The sequence below is a fragment of the Triticum aestivum genome, chromosome 6B (genome assembly GCF_018294505.1).
Source record: "Triticum aestivum cultivar Chinese Spring chromosome 6B, IWGSC CS RefSeq v2.1, whole genome shotgun sequence".
Lineage (NCBI taxonomy): Eukaryota > Viridiplantae > Streptophyta > Magnoliopsida > Poales > Poaceae > Triticum > Triticum aestivum.
In genome coordinates this window covers 102,168,139-102,181,431 of record NC_057810.1, presented here as the reverse complement: position 1 = coordinate 102,181,431, position 13,293 = coordinate 102,168,139, and positions in this window count along the sequence as shown.

Below are 13,293 nucleotides of genomic sequence, written 5' to 3'. Positions count from 1 at the left end.
ACAGAGGAGGAGGTGACACACGGGAGCGTCACCAAATCCAAGTTGGTCGGAGAGCAACCAATGGGGCGGCAAGCAGGTCGAGTGCATGCATGCGCCGGAGGCAGAGCACGCGTAGCAGAGAGCACAGCAAAATGGTTTTGAAAAGTGGCGGGATGTGAAGGAGGAGTAAACACAGCAGGGGTGATGGCAGCTAGCGGCGAGGCAGTGGGTGCAGCAAAGAGAGCGGTAAGCGAGTGTTTGGCGGCTAGCAGGCTTGCATTGAAGGATATGACAAGGTTTTTGAAATTGATGCCTTCGAGCGAGACCACGAACTTAGCCACCGAATCATTTGCCACGTTAACCGAGAATAAACAGGGATTGAACTGAGTAATCACAGGAGACTCAAAGGAAGAGCCTAACCAGGCCTTGAGCAGGGAGTGAACCGCCGCCGGCGACGGTGGTGGCGAGGGTAGCAAGATCTTGACCCAGACCCTCGCGCGCGGTTCCGCCGGCGTAGTGGAGGTAAGAGGACGACATACCGTGGAGGCGAAGAAAGTGAGGCAGTACTGCAGTAAAGCATCTCCAGGGAGCCGCAAAGGTGGCCCTTCGTTGTCGAGCGGTCGCCGGCGAAGCATGACCGGGGTTGAGGCAGAGAGGAAGCCCGTGCGCAACCTGACCGCACGGCGAAGGTCGTCGGCCGACGCGAGAGAGAGTAGGGCCTCATCTCTCGGGGGAGGCACGCGGACCGTAGAGCGCGCCGTGCGCGCGACGCCGCGTGCGTCAGGCGGAACCGCATTGCCGTCGTCGGGGAGGGGCGTGGGTGGGGGCATTGAGCCTACAGACGGTGGCCGCCGTGGCCGGAGTGGCCGGCGGCGCAGGAGCGAGCAGAAGCCTAACCTACAGCCAGTGGCCGCCGTGGCCGGAGTGGCCGGCGGTGCAGGAGCGAGCGGTCGCCTAGCCTATCGCGGGAGCCTCCGTCTCGCGGTACCCTACGGGCAAGACCACCCTAATACTCGAGTGAGCGGCTTTCACCCACCACATTGTGTAATTATGGACTAGCATTTGTACATAAACTTGTTTTATGTGTGGTTGAGAAGGGCTTGTGCAAGATGTTTAAGGTTATTGTGAAGATGAAAAACCTTCTACCAGAGGACAAGATCTTTACAGTTTTGGGATTCTTGGGTGGCTTCCATGAAACATCATCTTTTGTTGAGGTATGTAGTGTTTCACATATATCTGCTGCTGTAGTTCCTTAAGAGATATACATAGACCAATTTCATCCGATAAGATAGGCATGCTTGCCTTGTAAAGGACAGTGGCATTTGACAGTTGTTGTTTGGAGACTTCTTGTGATATTCGGTACACCCTTAAATGGAGAGAAACACATGTTGTATGGAGTGCAACCAACATATCTGAAAGCTTAGCAAAAAACTTATATGCAAGCTTAACAAAAAACTCTTATATGAAAGATTAACAAAAAACTTATCTGCAGTATGGAGTGCATCCAACATAAATTACTCCCTCAGTCTGAGAAAGCTTGTCCTTCAAATGGATGTATCTAGCACCAAGTTACTGCTAGATACATTCATTTGAGAAACAAGTTTGGGACAAGCTTTTTCGGCCTGAGGGAGTAAATAGCATGCAAAATTTGATACTTGAGGGTTTGGTATCCGCAGCATCTTCCAACAGGTAGCCTTGGTGATTCCAACATGTAGTAATCAGCTTATGCTTCTTATTGTGCAGCAGATTTTTTTGCTCTATTTATTAGTGTCTTGACGGCTGTTTAGTTCTCATTGAAGGTGCATGGCATTACTGAATGGGTGATTAGAATTAATAGTCGGGGCATTGAGGGGGATAACACTTGCTTGCGATGAGAAGGTTAATATCTAAGTATGTAGAACAAAATAATATTCTGATGTAATATGATTTGTGAAACTTCGTTACCAGAGAAACAAATCGTCGTCTTGTATTTTCTTTTCTGCTGGACTGCTATTTGAGGGCATGATGCCCGTTTCGTTGCTGGACAACTATTTGAGGGCATGGTTTTTTGTTTTGTTCCTGCACTGCTATTTGAGGGCACGAGGTTAACAAGGCACCGATAATATCTTGAGTCTATTATTGTATAAAAATATTATGGTGATCTTTATTGATTTTGTTATATTCATACACTATCAGTTTTTTCACTTAAATAATTCCCTACCGAGTAGGATGAACGAGGGAAATTATTACTACCAAGAGCATCTCCAACAGAAGATGTAGATGCAAAAATAACTAACTTTTGCATCTCCGAGGCCCCAAAACACCTCTCCAACAGATGATGTAGATGCAAAAAAATTACATTTTCGCGTCCAGGAGATGTGAACTAAAACACCTCGCGGTGCAAATTTGCATCTCCACCTACAGGAGACGTAAAAACGCAAGTGCCCGCGAACCGCCCAACTACCATTCCTTTCCCTTCCGGGCGACCAGCCGCCACCCGCCCGACTCCGTCATTGGCCAAATCTGCACCAAATCGCTGCCGCCGCCCCTACCTGGCGGCCGCCGGGCCCGCCATGACTCCCCCCTCCCCCGCGCGTGCTGTCCCTCGCCGCCTGCCTCGCCAGCCCGCAGCCGCCGATTCACTTCCGGCCGCCGTCGAATCGAAGCTTCTCCGGCGGCTGCGGCTGGCCTAAATGCCTTCCCTGGCGAGCTCTACTATGGGTAGGCTTCTTCCTAGCGAAGACCCCCCGTCGGAGTTAGTGGAGGTGCGCCACTCCGCCCGTCTGACGATGGCGAGGCTCGGCCATTCTTCCGGCCATGCGAAGCCACCCGCCGGCCGCACGGAGCTCCCGCCTTCCTCTTTGCTAACGTGCCGCCATCTCTGCCGTGCAGTCGCCGCCGCCGGCTGCCGAACCCACAGTCGGACGATTTCATCCACCCCGCAAGGAAGGTGTTTGACTAAATTCCCGAAGGTAAAAAAATGATGAAACTTGATTTTTTTTGTTGGGGATGGAAAGTAGTTTGACGGTGATTTTCCGCATTGTAGATGAGGTCGTGTGATTCATCTTTCATGGACGATTCCTCGTCGGATGATGAATTTGATTTGAACAACGAAGAGAACATTGCTATGCTAGTGGAGCACGGTGGTTTCGTATATGGTTCTGCGTTAATTCGAAGAGAACGGGTTGATGCGCACAAGAGGTTGATGCGCAACAACTTCGGTTCACCACCCATTTTTCGGGAGAGGTACTTTCACCGCCGGTTCAAAATGTTCAAAGACTTGTTTATCCACATTTGCAATTCCATGAAGCAACATGATCGATCCTTCCAACAGAGGAGGAATTGTGCAGGGTTGATTATCAGATGTTTTATTTCAATTTGTGCAGCTGAACAGCGGTTGTACAGCAGCTCAACAATAGCTATAGCGGTCGCGCGGCGGGTGGCCGGTTTTGCATCTCTAATTTGCATCTTTTATTGGAGTTGCTCTTTTACATCTCCGTTTTGCATCTTCTGTTGGAGTTGGCCCTTTTTTTGAAGATGCAAAGCACATTTTGGAGATGTAAATTTTTACATCTCCAAATTTGCATCTTCTATTGAAGTTAGAGATGTAAAACAGGAGATGTAAAAGTTTACATTTACATCTCAAAAAAAAAATACAACTCCAACAGATGATGTATATTGGAGATGTAAAAGAGCAACTCCAATAGATGATGCAAAATGGAGATGTAAAAACTAGTGTGCGGTGATGACCCGCAAGTATAGGGGATCTATCGTAGTCCTTTCAATAAGTAAGAGTGTCGAACCCAACGAGGAGCAGAAGGAAATGACAAGCGGTTTTCAGTAAGGTTTCCTCTGCAAGCACTGAAATTGTAGGTAACAGATAGTTTTGTGATAAGATAAATTGTAACGAGTAACAGGCAACAAAAATAAATAAAGTGCAGCAAGGTGGCCCAATCCTTTTTATAGTAAAGGACAAGCCTGGACAATTTCTTATAATGAGAAAAGAGCTCCCGAGGACACATGGGAATTATCGTCAAGCTAGTTTTCATCACGCTCATATGATTCGCGTTCGGTACTTTGATAATTTGATATGTGGGTGGACCAGTGCTTGGGTACTGCCCTTACTTGGACAAGCATCCCACTTATGATTAACCCCTATTGCAAGCATCCGCAACTACAAAAGAAGTATTAAGGTAAACCTAACCACAACATTAAACATATGGATCCAAATCAGCCCCTTACGAAGCAACGCATAAACTAGGGTTTAAGCTTCTGTCACTCTAGCAACCCATCATCTACTTATTACTTCCCAATGCCTTCTTCTAGGCCCAAATAATGGTGAAGTGTCATGTAGTCGACGTTCACATAACACCACTAGAGGAGAGACAACATACATCTCATCAAAATATCGAGCGAATACCAAATTCACATGACTACTAATAGCAAGACTTCACCCATGTCCTCAGGAACAAACGTAACTACTCACAAAGCATATTCATGTTCATAATCAGAGGAGTAATAATATGCATTAAGGATCTGAACATATGATCTTCCACCAAGTAAACCAATTAGCATCAACTACAAGGAGTAATCAACACTACTAGCAACCCACAGGTACCAATTTGTGGTTTTGATACAAGATTGGATACAAGAGATAAACTAGGGTTTTGAGAGGAGATGGTGCTGGTGAAGATGTTGATGGAGATTGACCCCCTGCCGATGAGGGGATCGCTGGTGATGACGATGGTGATGATTTCCCCCTCCCGGAGGGAAGTTTCCCCGACAGAACAGCTCTGCCGGACCTCTAGATTGGTTCCACCAAGGTTCCGCCTCGTGGCGGCGGAGTTTCGTCCCGTAAGCTTTCCTCTGATTTTTTCCAGGGTAAAAGCCTTCATATAGCAGAAGATGGGCACCGGAGGGCCACCAGGGGGCCCAGGAGACAGGGGGCGCGCCCAGTAGGGGTGGGCGTGCCCCCACCCTCCTGGCCAGGGTGTGGGCCCCCCTCTGGTGTTCCTTTTGCTCAATAATTCTTATTAATTCCAAAACTGACTTCCGTGGAGTTTCATGATTTTTGGAGCAGTGCAGAATAGGTTTCCAATATTTGCTCCTTTTCCAGCCAGAATTCTAGCTGCCGGCATTCCCCCTCTTCATGGTAAACCTTGTAAAATAAGAGAGAATAGCCATAAGTATTGAGATATAATGTGTAATGACAGCCCATAATGCAATAAATATTGATATAAAAGCATGATGCAAAATGGACGTATCAACTCCCCCAAGCTTAGACCTCGCTTGTCCTCAAGCGGAAGCCGATATCGAAAAATATGTACACATGTTTAGAGATAGAGGTGTCGATAAAAATAAAATACGGACATGAGGGCATCATGATCATTCTTATAACAGCAACATATATAGAATTTTTCATATGATTTCTTATGCTCAAGTAACGATCAATTCACAATGTCAAGTATGATTCAGAAGCTTCATTGGGAACTAACAAACTATAATCTCAGTCATTGAAGCAATTGTAATTTATCATAACATAAAAAAGAGTCAAGAATAGAGCTTTTCAGCAAGCCCACATACTCAACTATCATGTAGTCTTCTACAATTGCTAACACTCACGCAGTACTTGTGGTTATGGAGTTTCAGCCGGACACTGAGAAAGATAGGGGCTTATTGTGTTGCCTCCTAACATATTCACCTTTAGGTGATGTCAACAATAATAGTTCATGCTAACTTACATCCAATTGGATATATATATATATCAAGATCTTTCAAACACGAGGAGCTTGCCAAAGGATAAAATGAAAAAGGAAAAGGTGGAGATCACCTTGACTCAAGCATAAAGTAAAAACATAAAGTAAAAGATAGACCCTTCGCAGAGGGAAGTAGATGTTGTCATGTGCTTTTAGGGTTGGATGCACAAAATCTTATTGCAAAAGAACGTCACTTTATATTGCCACTTGTATGTGGACCTTTATTATGCAGTCCGTCGCTTTTATTGCTTCCACAACAAGATCATATAAAGCTTATTTTCTCTACACTAATATGTCATACATATTTAAAGAGCAATTTTTATTGCCTCCAGCATGACAACTTACTTGAAGGATCTTACTCAATCCGTAGGTAGGTATGGTGGACTCTCATGGCAAAAACTGGGTTTAAGGATATTTGGAAGCACAAGTAGTATCTCTACTTGGTGCAAGGAATTTGGCTAGCATGAGGGGGAAATGCAAGCTCAACATGTTGGGAAGATCAATGACAATATACTTTAACTGAGATGTGAGAGAACATAAACCATTACGTTGTCTTCCTTATCCAACATCAACTCTTTTAGCATGTCATACTTATTGAGTGCTTCACAATCATAAAAGATGTCCAAGATAATATATTTGTATGTGAACCTCTCTTTCCTTATTACTTCCTATTAATTGCAACGATGACCAAAAACATGTTTGTTAACTCTCAACAACTTTTATGCCTCATACTTTCTATGTGTTAAGTCATTACTATCCATTAGATTAGTATGAACTCTTTTATTCTTTTTATTCTTTCCACTTTCTCAAGATCATGGCAAGATAGCAAAGCCGTTGACTCAACACTAATCTTTATTATAGATAGTTCACGGACTCGATTACATAAAGAGATCACAAAGCAAAACTCAAAACTACTTGATACTAAAACTTCAATCTACTAGATCAAGATACTACTAAAAGGATCGAACTAAATAAAACGGTAAAGATAGGAGTGTGATGGTGATACGATATCGGGGCACCTCCCCCAAGCTTGGTAGTTGCCAAGGGGAGTGCCCATACCCATGTGATTATGTCCTCGGAGGTGATGGAGGTGGTGATGATGATGATGGTGGATAATCGCACATCGAGCGTAAAAGCTCCTCCAACTTGCCGATAATGCCCTTGAGTCCAGCGATATGATCCTTCAACAAAATATTCTCCTGTGTGAGATACTTATTCTGAATGCGAGCTAACTCAATCATCTTGAAAGCTTCAATCTCAGTGGGAGTAAAGAGGTTAGGTAAGGGTTGAGGGATGTCTTCTTCTTCCACCGCCGGAGCTTGAACCTCCGTGGCCTTCTTGATCCCTTCCTCCTTGTTGATTTGTTCCGGTTCTTCTCTTTTCAGCTCTATTTTCAATAGCCAAGCATCATTGTCTTAATTGTTGAAGGAAGGTGATGTCATGGCGCTCTAGATCTGTTAGAAAAATAGCTCGAAACGAAAATAGAGGATATTTGCATGATACGGTGGTCAAAGCCTTCAGGAGATTATATAATGAATTTTTACCGACCAAAATATGTAACGTGCAAGAAAACGGAGTCCGGGAGGCACATGAGGTGGCCACAAGACAAGGGGGCGCACCCAGGAAGGGTGGGCACGCCCTCCACCCTCGTGGAGGCCTCGTGTCCTTCCCGGACTACTTCTTTCTTCCTAAAATTCTTAAATATTCCAAAACGGATAGAAATTGCCATTAGAATTGTTTTGGAGCCGGTTTACTTACCGTACCACATACCTATTCCTTTTTGGAGTCTGGAACGTTCTGGAAAGTGTCCCTTATGTATTCCTCCGGGGTTACGGTTTCAATAATATTATTTTCAACATTAATAGGATTGCCTGAGATATAATGTTTAATTCTTTGACCGTTCACCACCCTCGGACTTGTGCCTTCAAAATTGTTGATTTTTATGGCACAAGAACGATAGACCTCCTCGATAACGTAAGGACCTTCCCATTTAGAGAGAAGTTTTCCTGCAAAAAATCTTAAACAAGAGTTGAATAATAACACACAATCACCTACGTTAAATTCTCGCTTTTGTATCCTTTTGTCATGCCAGCGTTTGACTTTTTATTTGAATAGCTTGGCATTCTCATAGGCTTTGGTTCTCCATTCGTCAAGTGAGCTACTATCAAATAACCTCTTCTCACCGGCAAGTTTGAAGTCATAGTTGAGCTCTTTAATAGCCCAATATGCTTTATGTTCAAGTTCAAGAGGTAAGTGACAAGCTTTTCCATAAACCATCTTATACGGAGACATACCCATAGGATTTTTGTATGCAGTTCTATAGGCCCATAATGCATCATCAAGTTTTTTGTACCAATTCTTTCTAGATCTATTCACAGTCTTTTGCAAAATTAATTTGAGCTCTCTATTTCTCAACTCTACTTGACCACTAGACTGCGGGTGATAAGGAGATGCGATTCTACGATTAACATCATACTTAGCAAGCATCTTACGGAAAGCACCATGAATAAAATGTGAACCACCATCAGTCATAAGATATCTAGGGACTCCAAACCTCGGAAAAATAACTTCTTTAAGCATTTTAATAGAAGTGTTATGATCAACACTACTAGTTGGAATAGCTTCTACCCACTTAGTAACGTAATCAACAGCAACTAAAATATGTGTATAACCATTAGAGGCAGGAAAAGGTCCCATATAATCAAAGCCCCAAACATCAAACGGTTCAATAACAAGAGAATAATTCATAGGCATTTCTTGACATCTACTAATATTACCAATTCTTTGACATTCATCACAAGATAAGACAAACTTACGAGCATCTTTGAAGAGAGTAGGCCAATAAAAACCGGACTGCAATACCTTATGTGTAGTTCTATCTCCAGCGTGGTGTCCTCCATATGATTCATAGTGACACTTGCGTAGGATCTGTTCCTGTTCATGCTCAGGTACACAACGTCTAATAACACCATCTACTCCTTCTTTATAATGGCGTGGGTCATCCCAGAAGTAATGTCTTAAATCATAAAAGAACTTTTTCTTTTGCTGGTATGTGAAATTAGGTGGTATAAATTTAGCAACAATGTAATTAGCATAATCAACATACCAAGGAGCAGTATGAGAAGCATTAATGACCGCTAATTGTTCATCAAGAAAGCTATCATCAATAGGCAGTGTGTCATCAAGAACATTCTCTAACCTAGACAAGATGTCTGCAACGGGGTTCTCAGCTCCATTTCTATCAATAATATGCAAATCAAATTCTTGGAGCAAGAGAACCTATCTAATGAGTCTAGGCTTAACATCTTTCTTTTCCATAAGATATTTAATAGCAGCATGATCAGTGTGAATAGTAACTCTGGAATCAACAATATAAGGTCTAAACTTATCACATGCAAACACAACTGCTAAGAACTCTTTTTCAGTAGTAGCATAATTTCTTTGGGAAGTATCAAGAGTTTTACTAGCATACTGGATAACATTCAATTTCTTATCAACTCTTTGCCCTAGAACAACACCTATAGCATAATCACTAGCATCACACATAATTTCAAAGGGTATATTCCAATCAGGTGGCTGAACAATAGATGCAGTGATCAAAGCTTTCTTAAGTATTTCAAATGCTTCTACACAATCATCATCAAAGACAAAAGGAATATCTTTTTGCAATAAATTAGTCAGAGGCCTAGAGATTTTAGAAAAGTCCTTAATGAACCTCCTATAAAAACCGGCATGACCAAGGAAACTTCTTATACCTTTTATGTCCTTGGGACATGGCATCTTTTCAATAGCATCAACTTTGGCTTTATCAACTTCAATACCTCTCTCAGAAATCTTATGCCCCAAGATAATGCCTTCATTAACCATAAAGTGGCACTTTTCCCAATTCAAGACAAGGCTAGTGTCTTCGCATCTCTGCAAAACTCGATCAAGGTTGCTCAAGCAATCATCAAAAGAGGATCCATAGACGGAGAAATCATTCGTGAATACCTAACAAATCTTTTCACAAAAGTCAGAGAATATAGCCATCATACATCTTTGAAAGGTAGCAGGTGCATTACATAAACCAAAAGGCATACGTCTATAAGCAAAAGTACCGAAAGGGCAAGTAAAAGTAGTTTTTGATTGATCCTTTGCTGACACAGGTATTTGAGAGAAACCAGAATAACCATCTAGAAAGCAGAAATGTGTGTTTTTGGATAGTCTTTCTAGCATTTGATCGATAAAAGGTAGAGGGTAATGATCTTTCTTAGTAGCTTTATTTAATTTATGGAAATCAATTACCATCCTATAACCTATAATAATTCTTTGCGGGATCAATTCATCTTTATCATTAGGAACGACAGTAATACCTCCCTTTTTAGGAACACAATGGACATGGCTTACCCAATCACTATCAGCAACGGGATAAATTATACCTGCCTCAAGGAGCTTTAGTATCTCCTTTCTTACCACTTATTTCATCTTAGGATTCAATCTTCGTTGAGGATCTCTAACTGGTTTGGCATCGTCCTCCAAATTAATTTTGTGTTGGCATAACGTGGGACTAATGCCCTTGAGATCATCCAAAGTATATCCAATAGCAGCACGGTGCTTCTTCAGAGTTTTCAATAATCTTTCTTCTTCTTGCTCTGAAAGGTTAGCACTGATAATAATAGGATATATTTTCTTTTCATCAAGATAAGCATACTTAAGAATATCAGGTAATGATTTGAGTTCAAACACGGGATCACCCTTGGGTGGAGGGGGATCCCCTAGAATTTCAACGGGTAAGTTGTGTTTCAGCATAGGTTCCTGTTGAAAGAACACTTCATCTATTTCCCTTCTTTCCTTCATAAACATATCATTTTCATGGTCTAGCAAATATTGTTCTAACGGATCAGTAGGAGGCACGACAATAGAAGCAATACCAATAATCTCATCCTTACTAGGTGATTCTCTATCACGAGGTTGTCTACGAAAGTTAGCAAAATTAAACTCATGAGACATACCCTCTAAGCCAATTGTAACAGTATCCTTTTCACAATCAATCTTAGCATTAACTGTATTCAAGAAGGGTCTACCAAAAATAATGGGACAAAAGTCATCCTGTGGGGAACTAAGAACAACAAAATCAGTAGGATATTTAACCTTCCCACACAAGACTTCAACATCTCTAACAATCTCAATCGGTGAAATAGTATCTCTATTAGCAAGCTTGGTAGTAACATCAATACCTTCCAATTCAACGGGTGCAATATCATGCATAATTTCTTTATATAAGTCATAGGGTATTGCACTAGCACTAGGACCCATATCACATAAGCCATGATAACAATGATCTCCTATTTTAACAGAAATAACAGGCATGCCTACAACAGGTCTGTGTATCTTAGTATCTGGTCTAGCGATATTAGCAGTCTCACCATAGAAATAAATAACATGCCCATCTAAATCATCATCCAAGAGATCTTTAACCATAGCAATACTAGGTTCAACTTTGATTTTCTCAGGAGGTGTATAAGTCCTAGTATTACTCTTACGAACAACAGTCAAAGTTTTAGCATGATCCTTTATCCTAACAGGAAAAGGAGGTTTCTCATCATAAGTAGTAGGAACAATAGGATCACTATAAGTGACAGTCTTTTCTTCAACTGTAATAGGTGCAACTACTTTTACTTCAATGGGAGGATTATATTTAAACCACTTCTCCTTAGGGAGATCAACGTGATTAGCAAAAGATTCACAGAAAGAAGCTACTATCTCAGAGTCAAGTTCATATTTAGCGCTAAATCCAGGAAAAGCATCGGTATCCATAAAGGATTTAACACAATCAAACTTAGATGTCATACCTGACTCCTTACCATCGTTGGAACCCCAATCTTCAGAGTTGCGATTAATTATTTCCAATAAATCCCATTTGAATTCAATAGTCTTCAGCATATAAGAACGAGCACAGGAAGTATCGAGCATGTTGCAATCATTGGGAGAAAGCCGAGCATAAAATTTTTGAATAATCATTTCTCTAGAGAGCTCATGATTGGGGCATGAATATAACATTGACTTAAGCCTCCCCCAAGCTTGAGCGATGCTTTCTCCTTCGCGAGGCCAGAAACTATATATGTAATTACGATCACGATGAACAAGATGCATATGATAGAACTTCTGGTGAAATTCCAACTTCAATCGTTTATAATTCCAAGATCCAGTATCATCACATAGCCTATACCATGTCAATGCATCCCCCTTCAAAGATAAAGGGAAGACCTTCCTTTTGACAACATCACCGGGAATATCTGCAAGCTTAAATAATCCACAAACTTCATCCACAAAGATAAGGTGTAAATTGCTACCTCTTGAGCACTGCGTTGGATTTCCCCGAAGAGGAGAAGATGATGCAGCAAAGTAGCGTAAGTATTTCCCTCAGTTTTTGAGAACCAAGGTATCAATCCAGTAGGAGACCACGCACAAGTCCCTCGTACCTACACAAAACGATAGCTCCTCACAACCAACGCGATTAGGGGTTGTCAATCCCTTCACGGTCACTTACGAGAGTGAGATCTGATAGAGATGATAAATAATATTTTTGGTATTTTTGGTATATAGATGCAAAGTAAAAAGTAAAAGGCAAAGTAAAAACAAAGCAAGTAATAAAGTAATGGAGATTTGATATGATGAGAATAGACCCGGGGGCCATAGGTTTCACTAGTGGCATCTCTCAAGAGCATAGATTTTCTACGGTGGGTGAACAAATTACTGTTTGAGCAATTGACAGAATTGAGAATAGTTATGAGCATATCTAGGTAATTATCATGTATATAGGCATCACGTCCGAGACAAGTAGATCAAAACGATTCTGCATCTACTACTATTACTCCACTCATCGACCGCTATCCAGCATGCATCTAGAGTATTAAGTTAAAAACAGAGTAACGCCTTAAGCAAGATGACATGATGTAGAGGGATAAATTCATGCAATATGATAAAAACCCCATCTTGTTATCCTCGATGGCAACAATACAATACATGTCTTGCTGCCCCTTCTGTCACTGGGAAAGGACACCGCAAGATTGAACCCAAAGCTAAGCACTCCTCCCATTGCAAGAACTACCAATCTACTTGGCCAAACCAAACAGATAATTCGAAGAGACTTGCAAAGATAACTCAATCATACATAAAAGAATTCAGAGAAGATTCAAATATTGTTCATAGATAAGTTGGATCATAAACCCACAATTCATCAGTCTCAACAAACACACCGCAAAAAGAAGATTACATCAAATAGATCTCCACAAGAGAGGGGGAGAACATTGTATTGAGATCCAAAAAGAGAGAAGAAGCCATCTAGCTACTAGCTATGGACCCGAAGGTCTAAAGTAAACTACTCACACTTCATCGGAGGGGCTATGTCGTTGATGTAGAAGCCCTCCGTGGTGGATGCCCCCTTCGGCGGAGCTCCGGAACAGGCCCCAAGATGGGATCTCATGGATACAAAAGGTTGCGGCGGTGGAATGAGATTTTTGGCTCCTGTTCTGATCGTTTGGGGATACGTAGGTATATATAGGAGGAAGGAGTACATCGGTGGAGCAACAGGGGGGCC